This window comes from Triticum urartu, chromosome 6, assembly GCF_003073215.2.
Source record: "Triticum urartu cultivar G1812 chromosome 6, Tu2.1, whole genome shotgun sequence".
Taxonomy (NCBI): domain Eukaryota; kingdom Viridiplantae; phylum Streptophyta; class Magnoliopsida; order Poales; family Poaceae; genus Triticum; species Triticum urartu.
In genome coordinates, this window is record NC_053027.1 from 236,557,346 (window position 1) to 236,568,191 (window position 10,846).

Genomic DNA, 10,846 nt, shown 5'->3' on the forward strand with positions numbered 1-10,846 from the left:
GCAATATTCCTTTGATGTGCACATTTTTATATTCATTATGATTACGTACAATATCTGAAAAGCATGAAAACATAAATAGTAGTGAGATTATCTATGTAATGCAGAGCATATTGTAATATAATCGGGGCTCCCTGTAAACCCTTGTGTGCTATCACTGGATTCTGACGAGAGAGCCCATGTGTGTTGTAATATGGTGAGTAGATTAATATAATCTGGCATAACTACACAAAAAATAGGCTCCTTGTTGGGAGCTCCAGCTATAAGGATAGTTGGAAAATGATAGGTTCATAATATACCGTATAGAAAGTTTATTGCCAAACCATGATAACGAGAGCGTAGAGCCACTAGGCAGATCGTAGTGTAGATAATAGGGGTACACCATAATCACCATAAATAAATCGGGAAAGCGAAACTGGATGGAAAATACAGGGTGTTGCCGCTACTAATATGCAGCCTATCGATCACCTATAGGCCAGCTCTATTCATCTGAAGGCACACATCTGTTACTATAAGTCTAGTCTATCAAAGACCGCACAGCTCCCACCATTTCTGGGAAATTATGCCAGACCAACTCGAAGTGTGAAATCATGTAGCAGAACTAGCCCAAATAGAGCCGTCGACTGCACATGTCCCTACTCCCCTTCCTGACAAGGAACATACTATACTTACTAAAGAAGAACAGAAGAGGACCATGTTAAAGAATACAAGGGGAAGCATATTATTGATATTCCCCTTCTTTCTATACAATGTTGGTTGCCCACCCATAATGAATCAGAGTGCCCAAAGAAATGCCATTCCGTGATGTCTCTCTATATGTGGCCACATGCATTTGGAAACTCAAGTGGGAGTATTAGTTAACCAATTAAATGTGTGTCTATTAGCTAATTTCAGTATCATATCATATTCGTATTTAAAGAACCTTAGGACGTATGATTGGTGTGTTATTTAGCTTTAAAGGGTGGACAACTGCTAGTAGGACACAAAGCACCTACACAGATCGCAGTTTATATATAATGGGAAAACCCTAAGCATCAGGAGTAAAATCAGGAAAGTGGTACTTGCTGGAATATATGTGCTAGATTGCTGGTACGACTAGAAAGACTTCGAATACCAACTCTCTACAACTGAAGGCGCATGCTACTTCTTGAGCTTGCGTTGGTTTTCCCCTTGAAGAGGAAAGGGTGATGCAGCAAAGTAGAGTAAGTCACTACAAAAAAAGACACATCCATGACATTTTGGGCCGAACGAAATTTTTTTCTGTCATACTTATGACACTTCTATGACAATAATTATGAAAAAACACGGTATCATCATAGATGTGGTGGGGTCCTACTTCTATGACAAAAAAATCATGATAGAAAATGGGCTTTTCATCCTAGGCGGGCCGGAGACGCAGCTGCATGACATTCTTTGGGCCATCCATGATGGAAAAAACCATGGTAGAAGCGAGGGCGAGGAAAATATCGGGGTGTTCCCGGTTACGGTGGGTGGTCGGGGCCGAGCGATGCGCATTTCTCTCATACACGCACGTGCGTGGGTGTGAGGCGTTGGGCTCTAACTGAACCTGAGCGATTGCACTGCAGGCTACGCGTTACTAAACCCGAGCGGTCGATCGATGACTGTTAACTGAACCCGATCGAGCGATTCCTTCGCTACTGCTGCTAACTGAAGCCGATCGATGCTGGGTCTGGATGAACAGTGAGCGTTGCGGGGGGGGGGAGGGGTTGGATGAACAGTTCCCGGTAGGGGTGGATGAACATGACCCCGTGGTGTTGCCTCTGGATGAATAGGACCCCGATCGATCGAGCCGGTTGGGGCTGGATGAACAGGACCCCGTGGAGGGTAGGGTGAACAGGACCACCCCGTGGAGGGCAGGATGAACAGTAGATGGTGGAGGGCTAGATGAACAGTAGCCCCTGGAGGGGTGGTTGAACAGGAGCCCGTGGAGAGGGCTGGTTGAACAGTAGCCGGTGGAGTAGCGCGCGGTGGAGGCTGGATGAACAGGAGACCGTGGATGAACAGTCGCAGGTGGAGGCTGGAGGAGGTCGACGGTTGATGAACAGTAGCCCGTGGAGGCTGGAGGGGGTCGACGGTGGAGATGAACAGTATCTCATGGAGTCCCGTTTTGCGGTATGCCACACCCCTCCCGATGAACAGGACCCCCCGTTTTCGACCAAAGCGCTCCAACACAAGTCCGTTTCCTCCGTTTTGTAGTACGCCACACCCTTCCTGATCAACAGGACCCCCATTTCGACCGTATGAGGTCCATTTCCTCCGTTTTGCGGTACACCAGACCCCTCCCGTTGAACAGGATCCCGTTTCGAACGTGGCCGGTCGAACACAAAGCCGTTTCCTCCGTTTTGCGGTATGCCAGGCCTCGTTTCCATCGGCTGTTCTCTCCATGCCCCCCCGATGAACACGACGACACATTTCGTTCCGACCCAACCAGTTGGCTCCCCATGAACGCGACGACGACGCTGTTTCTCCGTTCTGACCCAGCCATGTACATGGGCCCTGGCCGTACGTATGCACGAGTAGGCGTTCGAGACCCCGCCCGTATGTATGTATGTGGCCGTATTTACTTTCTTGCACCCTGGCCGCTGTACGTACATGTACATGCTACGTGCGCGCCTCTACATCGACCAGTATGTACGTACACGTTCGCGACCAGAATGACAACGCTACGTACGCTTCGACCAGGTGGGTCCCGATTATCAGGCACTTCCTTGCGTGCGAAGATGTAGCTGGTGGGTCCTAGGAGTCAGGGGGGCGAATCGTTTTTTTGCCCGAACGCACTTCCTTGCATGCGAAGATGTAGCTGGTGGGTCCTAGCAGTCAGGCGGAAACGTTTTTTCGCGAAATACGGTGGCCCGTCCAGTGGGTCCCCGCTGTCAGGTGGAGGAATAATTATTTTGCACGTAATAAGGAGGCACTTCCTTGCTGCGGCCGTGGACCCAGCTGTCAGCCTCTGCACGTACAGTCCACGTCCGATGGAAGCCGTTCCTTGACCACGTTGACCACGCCGCGCCGAGAGCACCAGAGCGGTGGACGACGGCGAGGCCTAGGAAGGGGACAACACGGAGCTGGGGAAGACGCGGCAGTGGATGCCAACGCGTAGAGGAGTATGAGGGTTCACTGGTTCGCTGCGGTGTGAGGCTGCCATCGCCGCAGAATAACAGGGGGTGTGGTGAGTAGAGGGATGGCCTGGCCAGCGGTGGGAGTAGTAGGGGGCGGTGAGGCCTCCGCCGCATCGCAGCCGGCCACGGGAGGCAGGAGCATGAGGCACAACCGGCATTGGTTTGGGCGGTTGGAGCAAGAAGACCAGATGTTGAAGAAGCACTACGGCCGTTGGATTGACATCGTACGGTCACTGGAGATAGAACCGTTCATATTGACTAAGTTGACAAAGCACTCCGTCCCCGTCAACTTAGTAGGCCCACAAGTCAGCCTCCCACCAAGGTGGGTCCCAACTAGCAGGGGGAGTATTCATTTTTTTGTGCGTAATAAGGAGGCACTTTCGGTGGGTCCGAGCTGACAGTGGGGGGAACATTTTTCACAAAATACGGTGGCCCGTCTGGTGGGTCCCAACAGTCTGGGAGGAAACATTTTTTTTGCCAAATACGGTGGCCCATCCGGTGGGTCCCTGCTGTCAGGTGGAGGAATAATTATTTTTCGTGTAATAAGGAGGCACTTCCTTGCGGCTGCCGTGGACCCAGCTGTCAGCCTCTCCACGACAGTACTCTTCCGATGGAAGTCATTCCTTGACCACGTTGACCGTGCCACACCGAGAGCACCAGGGTGGTGGACGACGGCGAGGCCTAAAAAGGCGACTACGCGGAGCCGGGGAAGACGCGGCAGTGGATGCCCACGCGGAGAGGAGTACGAGGGTTCACTAGTTCGGCTGCGGTGTGAGGCTGCCGTTGCCACAGAATAACAGGGGGTGTGGGTGAGTAGAGGGATGCCCTGGCCAGCGGTAGGAGTAGTAGGGGGCGGTGAGGCCTACATGGGAGGCGGGAGCAGGCGGTCCCGTCGGCGCTGGATTTGGCGGCTGGAGCAAGAAGATCAGAGATTGAAGAAACACGATGGCCGTTGGATTGACATCCAACGGTTACGTCTGCTAGAATCGTTTGTTGACGTATATAATAACTAAAAAAATCTTGCATACGCGTCAACTTAATAGGCCCATAAGTCAGACCATTCCCTCTTTTTTTAATAATTTATATAGAGCTCATTGCGACTTCTTATGCAAATTATTGCAGTCCGTTTTTTGGTTGGCCAGGGCCAATTTTGCATATTTCTGTGGGTTCCAAACTATTTTTAATGCCGAAATGTCGAGCCAGATTTAAAGTACTTTGAAGATATATTTAAATTAGGTTAATGCCCAGTGAAATAGGAATCTGAAAATGTGAAAAAAATCAGAAATTATAAAGTAATTGCCAATTTGTCATTTGTTTTTATATTTACAACCCATTTCATATTACTTTCAAGATTTGCAGGCGTCTTGAAAGAGTTGCAGCCCATCAGGGCGTAGAAAAATAAGTAGGCCTGGATTGGGTATTCTTCAGAAAAAATAAGCTGGGCTCATTTTCACAAAGAAAAAATAGCTGGGCTGGTCACATAGTGAACATGAAATATAAACCTGGGCTAGACGGGCCACAGCCCAGTTCAAACCCTGCTCCGTCTCAACAATAACAAAAAAATACTGCTCGAGCTGCTACGTCCCAGGTGTCAGCCGATCTTGTGCTGTTCTCTTGTCTATTGACTATATACGCTCACAATGTCGTGGGTCCCAGATGTCAGGAAAACACTAGGAGGAAGCATTTTATTTTTCCATACGCTGACATGGTGGGCCCTAATGTCATCCTCTCCACGTACTTCTGCTGATTCCTATTGTTTGTTGACCATGTTGACAACGCGAGAGGGCAGCGCCGCGGCGAGCGCACCAAAGCGCGCGGAGGACGATGGTTAGGCCTCGGACGTCGGCGTTAACGATTTAGGGGATGGTGGGGCGGCGATGCGTGCGCTGAGGCGCAGCCAGCCGTGGGAGGCGGAAGCAGGCGACCCAGCCGAAGCTGGTTTGGTTTTGGCGGCTGGAGGAAGACAGGATTGAAGAAACACGATAGACTGTAAAAGCAGTAGGAGTACTTAACAACCTTAACTGAAGCCAGCAAGGGCACTTAACAACCATAGCTGAAAGCAGTATGAGTACTTATACAGGTTCAACCGTACAAAGCACGCCTCGAACAGTGCTACTTTGCCTACAGTTAACCAAGGGTGAGGCCGCCAAGCCCTAGGACAAGGCCCAGGCGCCACCCCGTGCATCCACAACCTTCTGAAAGCGGCTTCATCTCGCAATGTGGTCAATAAACAGGATATTCACTTTAGATCCATGGAAAAGCTGGAACATAATCTTCTGTCCTATTCTCCAAGATGGACGGGCCTTCATTATTTGAGACCACCCATGAATAAGTATCTTTTCACCTCCTAGGGGAATGGAGTAGGTCGACATAAACACCATGTTGTGACCAAGCGTGAGTCTGACCCGACCATGGTCCGACATCTGTATAGGAACAATAGAACTGGGAAGTTTCTGTTTCAAGAAGATCACAACTGTAAAACTGTGTATAAGCAATAGTTTATGAACAACATATATAACAGAAAATAGCTTGTACCATAAGTTTCTCGACACAGTTGGACCTGTTCAATGAGTACAGCAGTGGCACACATATCCCACGTGGCCTTCCACCATTGAAATGCTCCACAAGGACCTCAAGACGATCAATAAAGTGTAGGAACTTGTGGATGTCGTCCCAGTCAACTTCAGTGCAATCAGTAATAGCTGAGTTGTTATAGAATAACAAACGAGCAGCCTGCTTAACTCTGAAAAAACCTACATGTGCCACCAATTATAAGAAAATATTAGTTAGAAGTAACATCTTCGTGAGAGATTCGTTGCTACTTCTAAAGTTAAATTGTGATCAGTTAGACAGAATAGGTGGATTAAGAAGTAATCAAGGCAACAAGCAAGGACCAGATACAAAACTAACATGGATGAACAATTGGAACGACGTCGGGGTGGAAGATCGCAGTGAAGATGAGACCAGGTTTTGCTATTTCCATCAACATTCGTGCGCCAACTTTCAGTCCGTAACACTTGAGAAAGTTTATCCAAGTTCGGCCATAAAAAAGCAGCGATCTTCTTGGTTCATGAACCCAACTCGAAACTTATATCCATGGCTTGTCTTCACTGTTACCATTAAACTGGTGTATTCAGTTATGGCAAGGCCGAGCATCTTGAGTACATGTGTTCTGGCAGAGCAAGGAATGAACTGCAGGAAAAACAATATGAGAACACAATGTATTCCCTATATCCAAATCTAGAAATACTTTCCTCCTTCACGTCAGTGTTGACCATAGTACTAGTACCTTTTATCCAAATATAGCAATCGAAATTTCAAAATTACTCGACATCATGTTCAAAAAACCCCACCCTCCCGGGTAGAAAAGAGGATTCTAGGAACATACTGTGCACGTTTTAAAATCCTGTGTTAGGATGAGAAGGAACAAGTGTGGCGTCTTGCTGAGGGCGCAGAAACCTGTTGGGTGCTCTCACTTTGGGCACTGCAAATGAAACACACTAGATTCAGTAGGAATAAAAATGCATCAACGGCGGCGGCTGCCATCCTAGGAGTACCCACGACCAAGGGACTTGGATTTATCGGGGATGGATGAAGAATTCGTACCAGGTTCTCCATGAGAAAACCCTATGCAATCGCCAAGCAGGTGTTTTCTCTGAACAAGCAGACAAGGGAGAAGGGATTCAGGCCGAGTGAAATATTGCCGCTTCGTCCGTCCAGCTTACTGCTAAGGCTGGAAAGGTGGTTTTTTTTGTGATTTGACGGCTCATCGGGCATTAATGCGGCGCTACGACCGGGGTGTGTCTACTGTGCAGTTGTGCACTCTAATTTGGTGCATATGGCATGTGGACCCTGTTGCCGGATGCCCCACATATCAGCGCAAGGAAGTAGAAAGAAAGGAGTAACTAGTTATTACACATAAATATATTTTTGACAGAGAGATATTCCCTCTGTAAAGAAATATAACGATCTTTTATATCACAACTTTATACATAAGAAAAATCAAGGGGAATATATATAACATATATAATTATAAAAAGCAGAGTTTTTTAACATGGTATAGACGAGTTGGTGATGATGGTGTGCCTGTCATCCTACAATATAGGCCATCCGATTTATATCTAACGGATAGGAAGGAAACTATGGCAATTTTGCAAAAAAGGTATCCACACACCTCTCCGCATTTGCAAATAAGGCCTTCCCTCGTTCATCCTTTTCTCTCACAAGATAAAATACTCACACAAATGCATCTTGATGTTACGTGCAATGCACGGGCATTATGGGTGTTCAGCTGAGAAATACTCAGACAGGCTCACGGTTCTGGACTTTACGCCATAGGCCGGTGGGCCTGCATGTTTGGGGACCATGTGTTCTACCTCAGCGCTTTTCATATTGTAAGCGGTCGGTACGGCGCTGGTTTTAGATGCTGTCACAAGGCGAATACACAAAATTGAATAAAGCATAGCATCTGTTGGAATGAAATCAAACGACAGTTCCTAACCAGCAATCATAGTTGCAATTCTATCAATGATACTGCCGTACTACTTATACACAGGACACTTGTTTCACCATGCCAGAGTATCACATCAAAATCTCTCGGCGGATAGATCAGTTCGCAGTACTGGAGAATTTCAAAGTTGATTTGGACCAGCTCTCCTTGCCGAGAAAGTTTGATTTTGACATCATCCCCTACCGCAAGATATGATTTAGATTTGAACCTTGACCATCCTTTGTACTTATGATATATTGAGCAGGTTCATTCACATCAAGGCTGCGCATGGTAAGAGAAACTTGGCCGTTGTTGCCCGGATTGTTGAACGACTCCCTCGTTACTCTAGGAATTCTCTGTTTGCAAATAAGAAGACATACCCAAATAGTTAGATCAACACAGTGAATCATGCGAAACAACATGGAAATAAAAAAGAACGAAACACTTGGGCGGCCAATGCTTACCAAGAAGGTGGACATGTCGGTTTTTGTAAGGACTTTGGTATATGAAGTGCGAACTGCAGCCCAGTCTGTTGCCGGTGCAACTGCTCGTTCGGTTGCCGCTGCACGGGCCGGAGCAGATGCAAGTGCAAGTGTTGGTGCAGGTGCCGAAGTTGCTGCTGCTGCCGGAGATGGTGCTCCTTGTAGAGCTGGTGCCGGTGTCGGAGCAGGTGCCGGTGTCGATGCCCGATCCTCCGGTAGATCAGCCTAATCCACTAACGTGGTCGGTGCCCAATCCTCAGCTGGATCAGACTGTGCTGCTGCCGCTATCAGTGCTAGAGCAACTGCCGGTGCTCGATCCGTTGCTGAAGGTGGTACCGATGTGCGAGACAACGACGGTCGTGTCTTGTCTGCTATGATTAGCTTTCTAACTTGACTAGGCTTTGTGACCGTGATCCAGTTTTTTTCTTCATTTCTTTTAAACACGAGAAGGACTAATTGTGGCGTTTTTGTTAAACCAAACTGCAGTTCATCATAGGGATTCAGCTTGTACTCAGACAACAGCTTGATCCAATTTTTTCCAGTAATATAAGTGATGGACAGTGCCTTTGTTACTGACACGACATAAGAAGTGAAACATGCAAAAATAGCCATCGTAGAGCAAACCAAACGGTTTATTCTGTGATGAATTTCACATGGCAAAACCTGCATCGTAAAATTGTAGGAAAAGAAAGAAAACATGACATTAAATCAATAAGATTTAGACAGTAAATCAATAAGATTTACTTGATGTGACACGAGTGAATCCTTACCAGGAAATCACTATGTTGAAGTACTAAACAGAAGATTGACCGTCCAACTATTGGTGGCATGTAGGGGCCCCGCCTACTCCCACAAGCAGGACAGTCCAAAGGTCGTGACAAATCATATGGACCGAACATCCATGGGACTGGAAATCCTGGTGGGTGCGATAAACCCTGATGCATACAGATATTGGAGTGTAACCATAACTGATAAACCATCCTCACAAAAAAGATGATCTGGATACTTCAAAATATACAGACTGAATTGAGTGGACAGACATTAACATAGACCATTCTCAGGACTGACCACACACCAAAAGCGGCAGTACTAATAAACAATATAGGGTTCACAAACACAAATCAAGTATTGAGCAATAGTACTTACTACAGACAAGCAAAGTTGCACTAATTAAACTCTGCAGACTATTTCTTGCCACCGACCTACGGGATGAACCCCGCATAACTGACTAGGCCATGGACTTCGTGAGAGATGTCTACATGCACCATCACCATCTTGTCAACCTTGGAGAACCTAACAGAGTGGTCTTTCCACTCATAAACATGATCATGAAGACATGCCGCATCAGACTTGTTGGGAAGCTTTACAAAAACCACACCCTTCGTAATCGAAGGCACATCCAGGAAATTGTTGTGGTCAAGTACAGCCTCGAGAACACGCCTGAGAACAATGCTACATGAAAACACTAGTTCAGGACACGTGGCGACAAGGACACAACAGCTAGATAGTTTAGCAGTAGAACTCATCCTCAGGTCTTCTAGTTCACACGACATGACTTTGAGAACTTCATCTCCACCTCGGACCTGGTTCTAATTCAAACAGAAACCATATTTTATTACTACCTCCGTTCAGAAATATAAGATGATTTTCGATATTATACTCCATATATGACTACATATACGCACAGAAATGAGTGAACAAAGACACTAGAACATGTATTCAAAGGCATGAGAGCAGAGGGATTACTTGCAATACCCATAACACAAGTTACTGAGGAAAATATACCCTCTTCAAAGGTAGAATTTTGTTCATAAAGTGCTCCCTCCGTCCCAAAATTCTTGTCTTAGATTTGTCTAGATACAGATGTATCAAGTCACCTTTTAGTATTAGATACATCCGTATCTAGACAAATCTAAGACAAGAAATTTGGGACAGAGGGAGTAGTTGAAAGTAATCTATAAGAAATCAGTGTCAACCTCCCGCATGTTTTGTTCAAAAGAGGAATTTAGAACTGTCATTTGGCACACAAAAATCACATGCAAGATCACCCAGAAAGTTGTACTACCAGTACTAGTACTGCGTGTTAGATGAAAAAACACAATCAAGATCGAGAAAAAGATCGTCAATAAGAGATATTACCTAGACTTGCTTAATGAGGGATACCGGAGAGGGGGGCTTGGACAGGGCGATGGCTTTGAGCTTGTCTGCGGTAGTCTCGGCGGGGTGCTTGCACTTCTTCGTACCATGAGCCTCGACGGTTTTGGCCAGAGCCATAGACATCACTTCGGCCAGTGCTCCAGCGTCCATCAAGAAACTATCAAATAGAAATAAAAGAAAAGAAACCATAATCACAAACCCAAAAGAAGAAAAGAGAGGGAGTTATAGGATCAGTCTCGGGGTTGCAAGACCGGGCCTTGGCCAGAATCAACACCATTGATGCGCTCACCTTTCCTTCTTTGGGAGAGAAGAACAATGGCAGAAGCAGGTCGGGGTTTTCTTGAAGAAATGAGGAACAAGATGAGGGAGAAGCGAGGGTTGGGTACAGAGGAAGCTAAGAGAGAAGAGTGAAATGATGGTTGCTTCATCCGTCTAACTTACTGCTCGAAAGGATGGGGTTTTGTGATTTGATGGCTCATTGGGCATTACTGCGGTGCTTCGATCGGGGTAGTCTACCGTCACTCTACTATGGAGTAATTTAGTGCATGGCTTGTGGACCTTGATGCTGGATGTCCCACACA